General features: G+C 43.5%; 1 long non-coding RNA gene across 1 annotated transcript; it reads right to left on the reverse strand.

Moving 5' to 3' along the window:
* Positions 1–10,984: 10,984 nt before the first annotated feature.
* Positions 10,985–20,385, reverse strand: LOC129826100 (uncharacterized). The gene is made up of 2 exons (XR_008754997.1): positions 19,718–20,385; positions 10,985–15,911 (listed from the first exon to the last, which is right to left on the reverse strand). It is a non-coding gene; the product is annotated as an uncharacterized LOC129826100 (long non-coding RNA).
* Between the last annotated feature and the right edge of the window lie 360 nt (positions 20,386–20,745).

Genomic DNA, 20,745 nt, shown 5'->3' on the forward strand with positions numbered 1-20,745 from the left:
CTAGCCAGTTACCGAGGTTACCTAGCCAGCTATCGAGGTTACCTAGCCAGCTACACGTTCAAACAAAGTCAACAACGCAGCCACTGCTAGCTAGCCTACTTCAGCAGTACTGTATCATTTTAATCATTTTAGTCAATAAGATTTTTGCAACGTAAACTTAACTTTCTGAACATTCGAGACGTGTAGTCCACTTGTCATTCCAATCTCCTTTGCATTAGCGTAGCTTCTTCTGTAGCCTGTCAACTATGTGTCTGTCTATCCCTGTTCTCTCCTCTCTGCACAGACCATACAAACGCTTCACACCGCGTGGCCGCGGCCACCCTAACCTGGTGGTCCCAGCGCGCACGACCCATGTGGAGTTCCAGGTCTCCGGTAGCCTCTGGAACTGCCGATCTGCGGCCAACAAGGCAGAGTTCATCTCAGCCTATGCTTCCCTCCAGTCCCTCGACTTCTTGGCACTGACGGAAACATGGATCACCACAGATAACACTGCTACTCCTACTGCTCTCTCTTCGTCTGCCCACGTGTTCTCGCACACCCCGAGAGCTTCTGGTCAGCGGGGTGGTGGCACCGGGATCCTCATCTCTCCCAAGTGGTCATTCTCTCTTTCTCCCCTTACCCATCTGTCTATCGCCTCCTTTGAATTCCATGCTGTCACAGTTACCAGCCCTTTCAAGCTTAACATCCTTATCATTTATCGCCCTCCAGGTTCCCTCGGAGAGTTCATCAATGAGCTTGATGCCTTGATAAGCTCCTTTCCTGAGGACGGCTCACCTCTCACAGTTCTGGGTGACTTTAACCTCCCCACGTCTACCTTTGACTCATTCCTCTCTGCCTCCTTCTTTCCTCTCCTCTTTTGACCTCACCCTCTCACCTTCCCCCCCTACTCACAAGGCAGGCAATACGCTTGACCTCATCTTTACTAGATGCTGTTCTTCCACTAACCTCATTGCAACTCCCCTCCAAGTCTCCGACCACTACCTTGTATCCTTTTCCTTCTCGCTCTCATCCAACACTTCCCACACTGCCCCTACTCGGATGGTATCGCACCGTCCCAACCTTCGCTCTCTCTCCCCCGCTACTCTCTCCTCTTCCATCCTATCATCTTTTCCCTCTGCTCAAACCTTCTCCAACCTATCTCCTGATTCTGCCTCCTCAACCCTCCTCTCTTCCCTTTCTACATCCTTTGACTCTCTATGTCCCCTATCCTCCAGGCCGGCTCGGTCCTCCCCTCCCGCGCCGTGGCTCGACGACTCATTGCGAGCTCACAGAACAGGGCTCCAGGCAGCCGAGCGGAAATGGAGGAAAACTCGCCTCCCTGCGGACCTGGCATCCTTTCACTCCCTCCTCTCTACATTTTCCTCTTCTGTCTCTGCTGCTAAAGCCACTTTCTGCCACTCTAAATTCCAAGCATCTGCTTCTAACCCTAGGAAGCTCTTTGCCACCTTCTCCTCCCTCCTGAATCCCCCCCCCCCCCCTCCTCCCTCTCTGCAGATGACTTCGTCAACCATTTTGAAAAGAAGGTCGACGACATCCGATCCTCGTTTGCTAGGTCAAACGACACCGCTGGTTCTGCTCACACTGCCCTACCCTATGCTCTGACCTCTTTCTCCCCTCTCTCTCCAGATGAAATCTCGCGTCTTGTGACGGCCGGCCGCCCAACAACCTGCCCGCTTGACCCTATCCCCTCCTCTCTTCTCCAGACCATTTCCGGAGACCTTCTCCCTTACCTCACCTCGCTCATCAACTCATCCTTGACCGCTGGCTACGTCCCTTCCGTCTTCAAGAGAGCGAGAGTTGCACCCCTTCTGAAAAAACCTACACTCGATCCCTCCGATGTCAACAACTACAGACCAGTATCCCTTATTTCTTTTCTCTCCAAAACTCTTGAACGTGCCGTCCTTGGCCAGCACTCCTGCTATCTCTCTCAGAATGACCTTCTTGATCCAAATCAGTCAGGTTTCAAGACTAGTCATTCAACTGAGACTGCTCTTCTCTGTATCACGGAGGCGCTCCGCTCCGCACTGCTAAAGCTAACTCTCTCTCCTCTGCTCTCATCCTTCTAGACCTATCGGCTGCCTTCGATACTGTGAACCATCAGATCCTCCTCTCCACCCTCTCCGAGTTGGGCATCTCCGGCGCGGCCCACGCATTGCGTCCTACCTGACAGGTCGCTCCTACCAGGTGGCGTGGCGAGAATCTGTCTCCTCACCACGTGCTCTCACCACTGGTGTCCCCCAGGGCTCTGTTCTAGGCCCTCTCCTATTCTCGCTATACACCAAGTCACTTGGCTCTGTCATAACCTCACATGGTCTCTCCTATCATTGCTATGCAGACGACACACAATTAATCTTCTCCTTTCCCCCTTCTGATGACCAGGTGGCGAATCGCATCTCTGCATGTCTGGCAGACATATCAGTGTGGATGACGGATCACCACCTCAAGCTGAACCTCGGCAAGACGGAGCTGCTCTTCCTCCCGGGGAAGGACTGTTCGTTCCATGATCTCGCCATCACGGTTGACAACTCCATTGTGTCCTCCTCTCAGAGCGCTAAGAACCTTGGCGTGATCCTGGACAACACCCTGTCGTTCTCAACTAACATCAAGGCGGTGGCCCGTTCCTGTAGGTTCATGCTCTACAACATCCGCAGAGTACGACCCTGCCTCACACAGGAAGCGGCGCAGGTCCTAATCCAGGCACTTGTCATCTCCCGTCTGGATTACTGCAACTCGCTGTTGGCTGGGCTCCCTGCCTGTGCCATTAAACCCCTACAACTCATCCAGAACGCCGCAGCCCGTCTGGTGTTCAACCTTCCCAAGTTCTCTCACGTCACCCCGCTCCTCCGCTCTCTCCACTGGCTTCCAGTTGAAGCTCGCATCCGCTACAAGACCATGGTGCTTGCCTACGGAGCTGTGAGGGGAACGGCACCTCAGTACCTTCAGGCTCTGATCAGGCCCTACACCCAAACAAGGGCACTGCGTTCATCCACCTCAGGCCTGCTCGCCTCCCTACCACTGAGGAAGTACAGTTCCCGCTCAGCCCAGTCAAAACTGTTCGCTGCTCTGGCACCCCAATGGTGGAACAAACTCCCTCACGACGCCAGGACAGCGGAGTCAATCACCACCTTCCGGAGACACCTGAAACCCCACCTCTTTAAGGAATACCTAGGATAGGATAAAGTAATCCTTCTGACCCCCCCCCCCTTAAAATATTTAGATGCACTATTGTAAAGTGGCTGTTCCACTGGATGTCATAAGGTGAATGCACCAATTTGTAAGTCGCTCTGGATAAGAGCGTCTGCTAAATGACTTAAATGTAAATGTATCTGCTGGTATAAATGACAGAAATACCTACCCCATTTGCCATGGCAAATCGCTATCTGTCTAGTAGGCAGCAGTTTTCTTATGCTTTAAATTTGTGCTAGTGATTAATGTATATTGGCCAACAATTTCAATGGCTTACTGGCTCGCTGGGCACAGCACATTTTTCAATTCCCCTACCCCTGCCATATATAAAACCTCCCACCCACCATTTAAGCATATACAATTATTACTTATTGTAATACCAGCAGATATCTGGATGGTGAACTACAAAAAAAATACCATGTGGAAATGAGCTGAGGAGCAACACAAATTATTGCATTTGTCCAAAACCTTTTGTTAGGTTCCCACTATCAAAACATCGGAACAGTCAGAATGTCAGTTACTTGAAATGCACAGGCAGGTAGTATAACCGTTATAGGATTAATTGTATTGCAAGCAACAGTAACATCTACTGATATGAGGTAGAATAGCTGCTCCAGCAAAGCTTCAGTATAAAAGTAGCTAGCTTGCTAGTTAGCTATCTTATACTATTTTGTGAAATGGTCTGTGAACTTTAGTTTTTTAGTTTTTTTAGTTTTTCACTATCTAGCTGCTAAAAGTAACAATTTGTTTAGAAACATGTTCACAGAACTAGCTAGCCAGTTAACTTCATTACAGCCTTGCAATGTGTCCCTGTCACTCACTGTTTCTATCATAACATGCTACTTCTAGCTAGCTTATTCTATTTAGATTAAATTATAGCATGCTAGCTGGCCAGATAACGTCTCTAACATTGCTAGAATCACCATATATTATTGAAAAAAACCTTGCTAGCTTGTTAGTTCGCTAGCTAACATAGCAAGATGCCCAAAGTAGCCTAGTCGTATGTTATAAACCGCGCTCCCTTTTAGATACATAGGCTATTATAATTTCAAGTTTTTGCTCTAAGTAATAGGCCCAATTAAATGAGAGATGCTCATGGTAATTTGTTGAATGGCTACTTCAGGAATATAGACTCAGAACAGAAAAAGTGCAATGGTTATGATATATGTATTTTGTTTTTTAAATGAAATATTATCAAGGCTACTCAAGAAATGTAACATTACAGTATTCAGACGTAGACAAACCAATGTAAACGGTGAACCGTCTGTTCAACCGTTAAACTGCGTTAAGGATCGTATAGAGCAATATATTTAAATACTGGGAGCTTATCTATTTACTACTGTGAAATTGGTCCAAATAAACGAGAGATGGGACGAATGGTAGTCTTAACTCGTTGTAGGCCTATAGGCTATTTTGGAAGTATGAAACCATCACAGTCAGAAAAGGTGAGGAATGTATTCTGCACAGATCATGGAAATTAAATCAATAATTGGAAATAGATTTCAATTATTTTAGAATGCAAAGATTTTTGCTCTTCTCACTAACAGCATATGATTGCATCTTGGTATTCTATTTAGCTACCTGCTTTTTTGTTATGGATAAGTCATCATATATTACTCATTTGCATAGGGCTACTAGGCTACTTTTGCCTTCTTGCAATAAAATACTTCTACCACAAGAAACTGCGTAGGCATAGTCTAAGGTTTACTGAAGGATAATGAAGCACATTCTCATGTCAAGTTAAGTTTTTATAAATGCCAACTTTTGCACGAATGTTTTGGGGCTCCTACGCAACGTTGATAAATGAGGCTCCTGCCGTGGTCGATTTACGTTGTCTCGCGTAAACCACGCCTCTTGACATTTTTGCAGCAACCAACGATACATTTCTGTTCCGAAAAATAGAGTTTGCTACACTTTATGTCCACATAATGGACTTTAGCTACATTGGGGATATGTTTCCCATTGTTCTATGAGAAGTTTGAATGAAGAGTCGTTTGGAAGCCGGGTCTTTTCTGTGAACGGAGCCAAATGAGCCGGGTCTTTTCTGTGAACGGAGCCAAATGCCCATCACCAATGGAAGATGATTACATTTGGGGCTGTCAAAAACAGTAGCTAGCTAACAACAAACAAGAGATACTATTGTAATATGATAATTGAAAACATAACGTCTTGGGCTTTCAGTGTATGAATGATCTGACACTGGAGAACAAAGAGCAAACTATTGATCCTTTGTGCCTAAGAATGTGCGAGAGATTCTCAGCTGAAACTATAAATCGTAATTTTTTATAAACTGGAAAATTATGCCCGTAACGTGTCTACTACACCTTTGAGCTTTTCATGCCGTTGAGGTTTGACATGATGTCCGGGTCTTATTTTGTACAGCATTTCAGTTGCAATGGTTAATTGCATACGGGTTCTATAAAACCTAGTCTGTTTTATCAAGATAATTCTCACTGTGAAATACTGGGACAGTAATCAAGCACAACACAATTAAAATCATTTGGACAGCCTCGTACAAGACTAACTACTTATTGTCAGTCATAGTCATTATTATCACACAGTCGTATTGCGGTTTAATTGCCTGCCAAATGCAGTCAAAAGTGTTGCATTTAGCATCCGACAATCGTAATGCGCGTGCGCAACTGTACGGCTCTTCATTGAGGGGGTTCGATTAATCTGGTCCTGCGGTACACTTGAGCTATCGCCTGTCACTTCATTGGGCGAAAGCGGAGAGGGAGGAGCGCTTTATCAAATTAACACGCATCTGCACCGCTGGTCATGTTGTCAACAAGGCAGCATATAGTGGATTGTCCAGAAACATATAACATCTATTTCCCATTAAATACACTAGTTTTCATTGGGAAGGCACATAAAGCATTTTTATCAAAAGCAATCACTTTTGCATGTGTAAACAGAATCCTATGGAAGTCCAGAGAGGACATCAGAATAAACAAAATAATTCCCGCTTTATGTGAGATCCATCTTATTTATCTTATGATCACTAGATAACAAAAGTTGTTTTGTCAAGATCACAAGATAATCAAAAGTACCACGCATCATCCATTAATTTGGTCAGATGCACGATAACCACCTCATCAAGGAGCCCTGTGGCTAGCCTGCTTACCGCCCAGTGGTGGAAAGTATTTAAGTAAAAATACTTTAAAGTACTACTTAAATCGTTTTTGGGGGGTATCTGTACTTTACTATTTATATTTTTGATTACTTTTACTCCACTACATTCCTAAAGAAAATAATGTACTTTTTACTCCATACATTTTCCCTGACACCCAAAAGTACTCATTACATTTTGTCTAATTCACACACTTATCAAGAGAACATCCCTGGTCATCCCTACTGCCTCTGATCTGGCGGACTCACTAAACACAAATGCTTCATTTGTAATTGATGTCTAAGTGTTGGAGTGTGCCCCTGGCTATCTGTAAATTAAAAAAACAAGAAAATCATGTCATCTGGTGTGCTTAATATAAGGAATGTGAAATTATTCATACTTTTACTTTATATACTTAAGTATATTTATGCCATTACATTTACTTTGATACTTAAGTATATTTAAAACCAAATACATTTAGAATTTTAATCAAGTACTATTGTATTGGGTGACTTTCACTTTTACTTAAGTCATTTTCTATTAACTTATCTTTACTTTTACTCAAGTATGACAATTGGGTACTTTTTCCACCACTGGTGACGCCTCCAAGATCACAGCCAATCACATGCAAGGAACAACGCAGCTAACTTGGCTAGTCTTGTTAGCGAGGTAGTCTTGTTAGCTATTTAGCTAGCTAGCAGTGCTTTTGTCACTAATCCATGATTTTGTCACTTCAAGATTAGACTACTGCAATGCTCTACTCTCCGGCTACCCGGACAAAGCACTAAATAAACTTCAGTTAGTGCTAAATATGACTGCTAGAATCTTGACTAGAACCCAACATTTGTATCACATTTCTTCAGTGCTAGTCTCTCTACACTGGCTTCCTGTTAAGGCTAAGGCATATTTCAAGGTTTTACTGCTAACCTACAAAGCATTTCTTGGGCTCGCTCCTACCTATCTCTATGATTTGGTCTTGCCGCACATACCTACATGTACACTACGGTCACAAGACACAGGTCTCCTTATTGTTCCTATAATAACTAAGTAAACAGCTGGAAGCATGGCTTTCTCTTATAGAGCTCCATTTTTCAGGAATGGTCTGCCTATCCATGTGAGAGACGCAGACTGGGTATCGACCTTTAAGTCTTTACTGAAGACTCATCTCTTCAGTAGGTCCTATGATTCAGTGTAGTCTGGCCCAGGGTTGCGAAGGTGGCCGGCTGTGCTCTCCCCTGCAGTCCCTAGGAGGGGTGCATCATGCGTGCCAGGCTTTTTTCGCTATACTCTACTTGAGTGTGCTGAGTCACTGACATGATGTTCCTGTCCGGTTTTGCACTCCCTCGGGCTTGTGTGGTGGAGGAGATCTTCATGGGCTAACATATAGGGGATTTGAGAAACACTTAAAACAAGGGGTGTGATTTTTGTGTAGGCTTATCCTGGCATGACGTTTTGATAACCGTGTAAATCTCTCTTGGACAAGATGACTTTATCTATATAATCACCTGTATTTACCCCACAAAATGAAATGCTAAGGTTACCCTACACGAAACACACCCCTTATATTAAGTGTTTCTAAAATCCCCTATGGCAAAAATGAATGGTGGAAAAAAGATTGGAATCATTTCCCTGTTTGACTGCTAGGTTTTATGGGTATTATGACACCTCCACTGTGGGGCTCTATTATGCCACTTTCAAAACAACTGGGAAATCTGAAAAATACAAGGTAAAATCATGACATTAGTGATCTTCAGGTCGGAAAGTCGTAGCTCTAGAAAGAGAACAGAGTTCCCGAGTTGGAATTCCGAGGGCTTGCCTGTTTTGCATGTTATTTTGGTATTAATATGTGTCACATTTCAGTTTGCAAACAATGTAAAAATAATATATATCATTGAGTTAATAAAGCCGCATACAAACATTGTCTCTTTTTTGTTTTCTTAAGTAAGGCAGCTCCAAAATGCAGGTGTTTCATGCTAACTTAATGCTTTCTGTGGTGATGGGGCAAGCCAGCCGAAAACACGGAGTGTTGCGCCGTGAATGGCTCAGTGTTCTCTCACTCATGGGGACACTACATCACTGCAAAGTCTAAAAGACCTCGAGTTCTAGCCCTTTGAGTGCTGCCATAGAGTTACTTTAGAAGTGCCCATCCAAGAAGGCTCAAGGTCATTGGACACAGTTAAAATTATGTCAAATCACGTTATATGTACAGTAGCTTTGATTGGACTGATCATGTCAATCAATCAATCAATCAAATGTATTTATAAAGCCCTTCTTACATCAGCTGATGTCACAAAGTGCTGTACAGAAACCCAGCTAAAACCCCAAACAGCAAGCAATGCAGGTGTAGAAGCACGGTGGCTAGGAAAAACTCCCTAGAAAGGCCAGAACCTAGGAAGAAACCTAGAGAGGATCCAGGCTTTGAGGGGTGGCCAGTCCTCTTCTGGCTGTGCCGGGTGGAGACTATAAAAGAACATGGCCAAGATGTTCAAATGTTCATAGATGACCAGCAGGGTCAAATAATAATAATCACAGTGGTTGTAGAGGGTGCAACAGGTCAGCACCTCAGGAGTAAATATCAGTTGGCTTTTCATAGCCAATCATTCAGAGTATCTCTACCTCTCCTGCTGTCTCTAGAAAGTTGAAAACAGCAGGTCTGGGACAGGTAGCACGTCCGGTGAACAGGCCAGGGTTCCATAGCCGCAGGCAGAACAGTTGAAACTGGAGCAGCAGCACGACCAGGTGGACTGGGGACAGCAAGGAGTCATCAGGCCAGGTAGTCCTGAGGCATGGTCCTAGGGCTCAGGTCCTCCGAGAGAGAGAAAGAAAGAAGGAGAGCAAGAAAGAGAGAGAATTAGAGAGAGCATACTTAAATTCGCACAGGACACCGGATAAGACAGGAGAAATACTCCAGAAATAACAGACTGACCCTAGCCCCCCGACACATAAACTATTGCAGCATAAATACTGGAGGCTGAGACAGGAGGGGTCGGGAGACACTGTGGCCCCGTCCGACGATACCCCCGGACAGGGCCAAACAGGCAGGATATAACCCCACCCACTTTGCCAAAGCACAGCCCCCACAACACTAGAGGGATATCTTCAACCACCAACTTACCATCCTGAGACAAGGCCGAGTATAGCCCATGAAGATCTCCCCCACTGCACAACCCAAGGGGGGGGGGTGGGGCGCTAACCCGGAGTTAACAGTTGTCAACATCATACTTTCATAATCTTAGCATCATCATGAATCAAGTCAACAATCTACTGGCAGATCCTTTTCAATGCTTGTCATATGAAGAGAAATAATGAAGAGAATTTATAGATAAAACCTATCAGTGCTCATCGGCCATTGGACATAAACATTATACAACAAGTTGGAAATCGCAAATTCAACGAGAGTTTTAGAAATCAGTGACAATGGTTGTGTGGTCTCAAATCTGGGATTAAGTGGCTATTTTCCAAGTTTAAAATGATAAACATTCAACATTGGCCATGCTGTCAATGAAGCGTGATTTGTGCCGCGCTCAAAACAACTTAACTCCGAACTACGAAAACTTGACTTCAGTTAGTTCAAGACAACTGGGAAGTCAGGAATAAACGAGCTCCGACTGGGAAAATAGGTTTTGAACGGTGATCCAACTCGGAATTGTATATCCGGCCTCCATGTGTTTTGTAAGCACCATAAATCGAGAGAATGCCAGACTTTGATGACAAAATTTGCGAACGAAGGACCGCCGCATCACCTTCCTGTTCAAGTGAGCACAACACAAGGTGAGTCCAACAATATATTGTATGCTGCTGCATAAATTATGTAATATGCCAGGGAGATATGTATACTGTAGCTGAGAAAGTAATACTACGTGTATGTTGTGTAGTAAGATGTTAGTAGCCCATGTGCCTCAACCTAATAATTTGATCTATTTACACCTCTTAATTTTGCCTACTGTTCTGACTTGGTGGGACACATGTAGCCTATAACCTGTTTTAGAGAAATGTAATCATTGAATATTGTAAGAGCTTTCTTTTTCTGCTTATATGCCTACTTTATTTATCCTACGGTTTTGACTTGGTATACTGGGAGAACACTGTAAGAATGGCCCATGTTCTGAATTCTGTCGCTGTACATTTCAAAAGTGCTAAACAAATAGTTATATTGACTAACGTTACATCCGTCCTAGCTCGCTCATTAATGTCTTAATCGAAATTACGGATTGCCTCTTATCTGCTTGTCATCCCCTTATGCAATAGTTTGTACATCTCAATTGTCATTAGAAACCACATTTGTTTAAGGAAGTCAGCCATATGTTTTAAAAGGCAGTAAATGAGGCTGAATGAACTGTTTCGCTGCCGCCAGACAAGGCTCTGCTGATAGCCAGGTCGTGATGTTGTTGGGACAGCTTTATGTAGGCCATAACAGTTTATGGGCACCTTTTGTCACCGTTATATTGCAATTAATGTATTGTTTAGTGTTTTGTTGTGTGGTTGCTTTGCTGGCATGCATCACGTTTAACTTTTTTTGTGCCCCACCAAGATTTACATGCTAAAATCGCCACTGAATGCGTCATATCTACACATGCTTAAAACCCCATAGAGTCAATTGACGCACCACTGTGTCAATCTAAGTAACAATTGTTAGTAAAACGTTTACTGTTGACAGGAGAACAAGAGGAGACAATAGGACGAGGTGGATAATTTTATAATAAGGCCGTTTAATTACATGTAAAGATATCTTAGTAAAATCTTGCAGCAAGGCTCTTTCAGTCTGACTCCTAGTGAATCGTCCGGAAAAGAGGGAGTTTCCAGAATTGTTCAGTACTATATAGACAACAAGCAAAGTAGGTAGATCTGCGAGTCCGGCCTTCCGATTGGTCGATCTGGGTCTTGGGTAGTCCTGATCAGGCCTGGTGTCCACGTTCCATTGGTTCCTGAGAGTTCTTTGTCCTGAGGTCCAACCATGGGTTGGGTGTGTCTGTGTGATTGTCATGGGGGAGGGGAATTGTGGGTGCCGTGTATATGTCCTATGTGTCCAGCATATGTCCAAGAGAAAGAGGGGGTGTGTATGTTGTGTCAACTTATAGGTAATCTTGAGAAGTTGTTAAAACAAGTTACCAATATCTAATACAATTTCTTACAAATCCCCCTCTTCACGTCTCACAAGAGACGTGACATAAAAGTATATAAAAGACAAAACTAAAGGATAAAATTTGTCAGAAGACAAATTTTTAATTCCCTCTCTTCACGTCTCACAAGAGACGTGACATAAAAGTATAAAAAGACAAAGCTATGGGATAAAATTTGTCAGAAGACAAATTTTTGATTCCCTCTCTTCACGTCTCACAAGAGACGTGACATAAAAGTATCTTAGTCCTCAAATAGATAGACAGGTCCAGCTTCCCCATCATCAAGCAATGGGAACATTTGGGCCCTTTCCTGATTAGGGTCTATGGCGGCAGTTATAACACAGCTACCAAGCGTGCGCGCACATGGAATGCAACAGCATCCACAAAGTACAAGAATGGCCGCAAAAACAGAAATTGATACTAGGATGGAGGAAACCAGCGTCTTATATTTACCAAAAGCATCCATCCATGAGTCCCACATAGTAGTGTCCACTCCAGAATGCTGTTTCATCTTACCATTAAGGGTACGAAGTCCCTCCAATGCTACAGTTAGACTCCCATCCGTAGCTGTGTTATTGGGAATGAAAGTACAACACTGTTCACCAAACATTGCACAGACCCCCCCCCGTTCAGCCAATAACATATCAACCGCGATTCTATTTTGAAATGCCATCAAGGACGTAGCTGCCAATTGTCCATGGACCGCCTCGAAGCCTTGTTGAGTCCAATTGCCCAGTTTCTGGACATTAAAATGAATGTAGTTAATTCTGTCCACATTTTTATTAACTGTACACCACCAACAAAATGATGATTCAAACCCAGCTGTCACTTGGTCCGCCAGTTTATATTCATCTGGCACCCCCTAGGGAGACCAATAGCATCAATGTAAGTTGAGTCGTAAATGAGCAAGGACCAAAAAGGAGACCACTCCAATAACTACCCCTGGAGTGGCCAACCACACATTAGTAAACCAAAAAACGAGAATATGTTAAACCCTCAGGTCCATCCCTCTATGCAACCTGTACCAGGTGGGCTCGTCGCCACCCGGGAACTTCAAACCTTCACAACAGGGAGGACAAACATCACTTTTTATTCATTCAACATCAACTACAGCAAACCAAGGGTCCTCCTCTGTCAGCCCACTCTCCTGCGGAAGCTCGTTTTCGTATCAGCCTCTCCAACTGGAGCATCAAGCAACGGCATCATACTAGAGGCTCCTTACACATCTGTAACAAACTTCTTCAAACAAGGTATGATACAGGCAACACAGAAATGAAAAACCACAACTAGTGTCAGAAATCCAGTAATCATCATTGCAGTGTACTTACCAAAACAACCACCCAGCCAGGGGAACAGTCCACTCTCCTCCACACCTGCAAGACCCTTCATCTCCACTGATAACCTTGCCAACCCACTCAGAGCTTTTGAAATGCTCCCATCCGGACTAGTATTGTTAGGAACAAACGTGCAACACTGTTCTACAATCTTTTTACATACACCTCCCTGGTTGGCCAGACTTATGTCCAGTGTTAGTCTATTGTGTCTACTGGTTTGTGAGGCAGCATCCAATTGTTCAGCCATCCCTGTAAGTCCTGTGTGGGTGTGTTTATAATTGATCCAGACCTTTTGTTTTAACATCAACAATAGCTGGGCCAATGATGGGCATCAGATGCCACAGGCCATCATTCCTGGTTAATGTCTGGAATTCGTGGGGGACCCCTATTGGGACCCCCAACAGGTTGGTGTGCATGTTATCTGTACCCTCGGACCAAGGAGCGTCACGTTTCTGCCGTCTCCTGGGTTGGTCCCAAGCCTCTGTGTCCTGTGTAGCTTCCCAGAAGTTGATTAGCTATCATAATAGGCAACGGTGGTATCAGACTGGCCAAAACACATGAGCGACGACAATTTCCTTTCAAAAATGGGGTCAACCGCCTGGCAGGTCCACACATCCACCATACATCAGCAACACCTCTAGTTAATAGTGGTATTAGTGATGCAGGTAGTAGCAGGGAGCCCTCCATAGTCTATACCTCTATCTGTACCAGTGTTACAGCTGTTATGTCCCCCATATGCCTTAACTCCCCATGGTCCTTCTGAGGAGGGACTTCTGGGAACACAAGACTCAGAGTTTTACACAGGGTTAAATTTGGATGCACATCCAACCTTCCCCATTACTTAGGACAAATGGGTGAGCAGCCAGAATAGGTCTGGCATGTCCACATACGACACAGTCCTTTCTATTAAGTGTTTTGTAGGCCAAACACATATTCTCCCTTTCCTCATAAACAGTTTCAGTCCCCAAATGTTCACTATCTGAGATGTCTTTTATATTTATTATCTGTACCAGATTGGAGAGCTTAGGTGATGGCGTGGGACTTGGTCTTGAAGTGGTGGAGGAGGCCGGCTGAACCCTGGTCCGTTGGAACTGGTGGTGGTTCTGGCAGCACTCCGATGGTAACCTCCCCATCATATCCTTATCAGACAGCTCAGGACTACAGGCAGTCCTGTAAAACCCCACCCTCTCCCAGAGAACACATCATCAGCCAGAGATCAAGCCACACTTTCACTTCTATGAACGAACACAGTGAGGAAAGGTCAGGGGCAGGGAATTCTTCATTAAGGAGTTGATCCCCGAGCTCTATTAGCAACAGTTCTTCTCCTTAACTCTGTGATCATTCGGCAGTGTCAGTGTGTCTCACCCTCCAAGTGCGATATGCCCCCAGGTCGAGTGATTCACCTTCTCCCTTAATTCACCTGCAATGTATAAACTCTTGGACATACAGGTTTGGTTAGCAAACAGTTCCTCATTTGTTCTTTCTGATTATATATTTAACTTCTATGCCTAATTATTTATTTATTTTTTTAGCTATAAATGTTTAATTTTAAATAAGTTTATTATCCAATAGGCCCCATCCTTTCCTAGTCCACAATGTACCCTCCTTCGTTTGATACCTGGCTCTGGCCAGGTATCAACCTTACCTACTCTAAATAATAACTTAGTACATCATATTCTAGGAACGTCCCTTTTATTCCCCGCATATCCAATTCTCCCTTGGGCGTACATTCATATCTATTCTTTTCCAATTCTCTGTCAAGTGACTTATCTACTTTGAAATGTATCTGTGCTGCTTATATATGTTAACCCCTTTCTCTCCTATCTTATTTCACAGCCTACCTTGCTCATTTCCTGGTCCACCCTCCCCACTCTGCTCTCAAACCTTCAAGGTCTCAACAGTGCGGGGTAGACCCATCTGTCTGCCTTTTTGTAATAATAGTCAATAACAACTGTGTGTTCCTTTACAATATTAACTAAGTGTCTCACTGTTTTGACTTTATCTGCATGGATTTAAAAATAACCACAGGTCTTATAGTGTCAACCTTTAAAGTCCTAACATAACCTTAATTAACCTATCTCTATCTTCTAATGGCCAATACAAATGCTTACCTTATGGTCAAGAGTTATAAACTCTATTATAATCAATTTACCTCAAAACTAGTATCCCAAATGACACAATCTCATTATTCTCACCACATTTCCCCGCGAGTGATCAAGTCGCCGGAAAATGCAATGGAAACAGAAAACAGGTCAAAATGTTACACCTACATTCGTGTTCCATATCTAAACATACCAAAAGAACCCTTTATCTTCTCAAAGTCCCTTGCCTAAATAAAACTCAGAAAGTAAAACTCCTATTCCCATATGAGTGTATTCTTTTAAGATATCTTATCTCTGGGTACACGGAAACCCTTAACCTTAATGTTTACTCCAAAAAACAAAATTATGTCACCAGCATTCAACCAGTCGGCTGGGAGACCATTTGGGTGCTGCAATACTGCCATCTTCTGTCCATTCTCTGCATAGCTCTCCACCCACTCTTATTCAACCTTCTCAATTTGAGCCATATTAGTTTCTTATTTTAACTATTGTTTTCTAAATTTTTGATTTTTTAAATTTTTTAATCTATTATTACCTAGTTAGACTAGAGTGTCCGTGACATACATCCATGGGGATCCGGTTATAGTTATTCTATTAACCATGTGAAAGTGCCCAGGGACACCCCAAATATCAGTAGGAATATCACAAATAAGGGGCCAGATATCCCTAGCCTTGCCCAGGGAGGAAGAAATATCCCTCTAACTGGGCGAGGTTCCTTTATCAGGGGAGGCGGAGTTTGATTCCGCATCACCTGAGTCAGAAATGTCTTCATTTGGAATCGAATTTAAGCTGTTTAAGTCAGCTCTGACTTCTGTCAGTGTTCTAGAAGGGATTGGGGCTGGAGTGCAATGTGTGAGGTGGTGCCAAGGTGCGCCTGATTTACCTTTGACCTGGACTGAGTGTGAAGTAACCTCCCTCACTTCGTACTGTCCAGTCCACCTGGGTTCTAGCCACTTTCTCTTGTGGACATTAACCCCACCCAGTCACCAATTTTTACCTTCCGTGTGCCAGATCTCCCTTCTGCTTCCCCGTTGGACCTTATGAATCTGTGTGGAGAGAGCTGCAGAAAGTTCTGTCAATTATCAAACATTACAATTTGTTGTACATCAAGGGCGGGCATATGACCTCCCTTCCTTGGTGGACCAAGCATGACTCCTCCAGCCATTGTCTCATGAGGAGAGAGATGGGTGCCTGCACCTGGAGAGGCTCTCATGGCCAGCAACGCCAGGGGCAGGACTTCAACCCAAATCAACTTCAAACCTGCACATACATTTGATTGGCGCGTTCCACGAGACTTATGAGATTGTGGCCTGTACACTAACCCCATCATTAAACAACAATCAGTTGACATTTACACATCCGACCCTATTGGTACATGGAGCGTTTGTCATTAAACAATACACATGAGTTCGGTTTGCAGCCACTTAATGACCTATTTTGCATCCTCCCCTGCTGTTGGCATTGCCTCAACCCATTTAGAGAACCTGTTTACCCTAACTAACAGGTACCTTTTTCCATTTGTCACATTGTCTTGCCCCATATCTGTGTAATCTATGTTGATGTCCTGAAAACAAGCATTTGGGACTGGGTATGAACCCATGGGCGTTTGATATGGTTTCTTTGGATTGTGTCTACCACAAATGCTACACTCGTCAAGAAACAAATCTGTCATGTCTTTCATGTGGGGGTGCCACCAGATGTGGGACACCTTCTGTAAAGTCTTTAGTTTGCCTTCGTGTGTGGGCCCATGAGCTTCTCGTATTAGTTCTGGACATAGGTTTGCTGGGGCCTCTAGTCTGCCATCATGGCATCTCCACAGTTCATCAGGTCCCTTGGTGGCCTCTTTCTGTCCCCATACTGAGTATTCACAGGGTCCTGCTGTGAACTGGAGTTCTTTTATGTGTTGCTTTGTGAGCTCAGTCCGAGCTGGTTGGGTCCGTAGTACCATTCGTCTCGGGGTGTATCCACCAGCTTTCTTGGCTGCTTTATCAGCTGCATCATTTCCCTTGCTGACTCTGTTTTTCAGTTGTTGATGTCCTTTACACTTCATGATGGCCACCTTCTTAGGTAGTGAGACCGATTTAATCAGTTTTTCCATCTGTGTCTTGTGTTTGATTGGAAGGTTTCCTGTGGTGATGACGTTGCGTCTCAGCCATTGTGATCCATTCGTATGGACTGCTCCATGAGCATAAGCTGAGTCGGTGTAGTTGTTCACAGTCTTTCCTTCAGCTCTTTCCAGAGCTTGTGTCAACCCTATGATTTCAGCTAGCTGGGCTGATGCAGGTTGTGTGATGATGGCAGATTCCAAAGTCACATGTGATCTATCCGGGAGCTGCTGCACCACTGTGTATGCTGCTATGTTCCCTTCTTCTCCTCTATAGCGGCATCCATCTGTGTATAACCATAGGTCCTTAGATATGCTGCAACCCCATGTGGGTGTGGATTTCCAATGGATGGCACATTATCATGTGGGCTGTTTTTCCAATAGCTTTTGCCACTGCAGCCACATACCTGGAGCATGTGGTTTGTCCTTCTTCAATGTGGCCCAGTTTGGAGGAGTGATACCTCAACACTCTACTCTCCCCCTCTAGGTTCTGGAAAAGGATGGATGATGTAAATCCTTCCTTTTCAGAAACATCCAGATGGAACTTGTTTTTTTTTTAGTCAGGTGCTGTTAAGGCTACTGCCACTTAGAGATCTGTTTTCAAGAGTGCCAAAGCCTTTGATGCTTCAGTAGTCCAGGTCAATGATGAGTGTAGGTTAGTGGTGAGCAGCTTCAGGGCCATGGAGCATATTCGTCAGACATGCCCTGGAAGGGGGGAGGTGATTGCTGAGTGAATGGATTTTGAAAATAGGGAGGTGGTGCTTTTTTCTCTCCCTGTGGCAGTTCTGGGTATAGATGGGTGGGGGCCGATGGGGTTGCTGTGGTGGTAGGTGGGCCATCATTATTATTGGGCCTGCCCTCTTTGGTGTCAGTTGGTGCTCCAGTGACCACTCCCATCGTATCAGGTTTCCGGTAAGGGAGAGCTTTCCTAATTTCCTCAATTGCCCATAAACCTATTCTCATCTCAGCCTGTGCCTTTTCCCTTTGCTTTGTCCCTTCTTTTTTAAATAAGTGACTCTTATTCTTATCAACTTCACATTCTATCCCTTGCTTCACTGCTTCCTCCAATTCTTTCTCCATAATGAGGAGTTGCCCTTTTGATGGGGCGACTCCACTAAGAAAACCTGTTTGAGTCCATCTCAGCCTCACTTCCTCCCAAATCTTTTTAACGGGTTTGTAGTGTAATTTCCCGCCTGCTCTGTCTTTCATTCTCTGATCTAAATATTCGTTGAATTTGTGTTTGGGGACGATAGTCGTGGTCATTTTGTCGTTAAGCTATGTCTGGGTCTATTATTATCTTTGTATACTTTAGCCCGTTACTGATCGAAACCAGCGATGTATTTTTCTTCCCCTCACCTCCCCCAGTCTCGTGTCCGACTCGCGTGGACAAAGGATTTTATTGCCGTGTATTCGATGAATTATTTTCGTTTTCCAACAATATATCAGCTATATCTCTTTGAAACAATATACGAATATATTCACGCGCTCCTGTTATAATTGGAATGACAGTTTTAGGTACTTTTAATAAAAAACATTATTGCTTTTCGCTAATTTAATTAATTAAATACTTTGGCAAAATATTTCAGAAGTTTCCTTTGGGGACAATATACTAGTAATTCAGGCGCTCCTGATATAATTGGAATGGCAATTATATGATATATAATTCGAAAGATATTATTTCTATTAACTTTTCCGATTTAATTTGAACTTTTTCCGATTAATTAAATACTTTGCCAAAACATTTCAGAAATTTCCTTTGGGGACAATATACTAGTAATTCACGCGCTTCTATAATAATTTTCAAATTGATTCTCACCCTTAGGGATTTATCAACAGCAGGAGAGGGAAAAATCCGGTCAACTCATCAGCAGAAAATAGTTGCTTCACAGCAATATATACACATCGACACGGCGGTCACTTTAGCACAGCCTCAACTAGCATATGGCTAGTTAGTAGCAATTGGTCTCGTGGAACGTTCAATCCCCCACATTGCGACAACACAACTTACACATACAATTACAACACAACTTACACATACAATATCACATTAGATTTCTCACGTAACACCTAGCTAAGTATAGCTACTGCACGACTATTTGAATTCACATTAGATTTCTCACGTAACACCTAGCTAAGTATAGCTACTGCACGACTATTTGAAAACACATTAGATTTCTCACGTAACACCTAGCTAAGTATAGCTACTGCACGACTATTTGAAAACACATTAGATTTCTCACGTAACACCTAGCTAAGTATAGCTACTGCACGACTATTTGAAAACGTATTATATTAATTATGGATTCTTCACGGTACCCCTATCTGATCGACTGTCAAATATGGCCCGACTGTGTGAATCGTTATATATTTTTATTTTTATTTTTTATGGGTCTTCACGGTAACACCTAGCTGATTTGCCAAATCTAACTACTGCCCGGCTATTTGGATCCCATCTTTTAATTATGGATTCTTCACGGTAACCCCTACCTGATCGACTGTCAAATATGGCCCGACTGTGTGAATCGTTATAAAGCTTATTCTTCACTGTACACCTACTCGATCAGCATACCGCGTAGTGCCCAGACTATGTGAATAAGTCTTTGACCTATTAATACTTAGATATCTGTACACAATGCCTTAAATTCTAAACAATTCCACATAAATTTAGCAACAATTCACTCACCACAGTACTCCTGATCATTGAATTTAGATATTGGCTATAATACAATATACAGATTTTGGTTAAACGGGCATCTGCTCACCTCTTTAGTTTCGAGCTCTTTGATCAGTTTCCTGTGTGGGTTGAATCGCGATTCTCCCTCGAAAAGGTCACCTCTCCTCTGGATAAATTTCTCCCTCTCGTCTCCTGTCCGATGGATTTTCTATTGGGCCGAATACAAATATGTTTTAACCATCCTCTGCTACCAAGTCTGTTAGTAAAACGTTTACTGTTGACAGGAGAACAAGAGGAGACAATAGGACGAGGTGGATAATTTTATAATAAGGCCGTTTAATTACATGTAAAGATATCTTAGTAAAATCTTGCAGCAAGGCTCTTTCAGTCTGACTCCTAGTGAATCGTCCGGAAAAGAGGGAGTTTCCAGAATTGTTCAGTACTATATAGACAACAAGCAAAGTAGGTAGATCTGCGAGTCCGGCCTTCCGATTGGTCGATCTGGGTCTTGGGTAGTCCTGATCAGGCCTGGTGTCCACGTTCCATTGGTTCCTGAGAGTTCTTTGTCCTGAGGTCCAACCATGGGTTGGGTGTGTCTGTGTGATTGTCATGGGGGAGGGGAATTGTGGGTGCCGTGTATATGTCCTATGTGTCCAGCATATGTCCAAGAGAAAGAGGGGGTGTGTATGTTGTGTCAACTTATAGGTAATGTTGAGAAGTTGTTAAAACAAGTTACCAATATCTAATACAATTTCTTACACAATATAAAAATCCCCATCAAAATCTGTCAATTTAAGCTAGAGACATATATCTTACATTTATGTTTGTAGCATCCAAACCGTTTGGGCGACAAACTAATGTGACCAGTGTTGCCAACTTAGCGACTTTGTCGCTATATTTAGCAAGTATTCAGACCCCTCTAGTGACATATTTTCAAAAAAGTGACTAGCGACAAATCTAGCAACTTTTTCTGGCGTTATTGGAGACTCTGACGTGAAAGCACGTATCTGGCTGATCCCGTCCTGGTTTACATTCAGAACATGGGCCGCCCTGGTTTACATTCAGGGGAGATTTTCACGAATACAATGGTGTTCTCCGTTTTGCCCACATGTGTTA

This window comes from Salvelinus fontinalis, chromosome 28 (genome assembly GCF_029448725.1).
Source record: "Salvelinus fontinalis isolate EN_2023a chromosome 28, ASM2944872v1, whole genome shotgun sequence".
NCBI lineage: Eukaryota > Metazoa > Chordata > Actinopteri > Salmoniformes > Salmonidae > Salvelinus > Salvelinus fontinalis.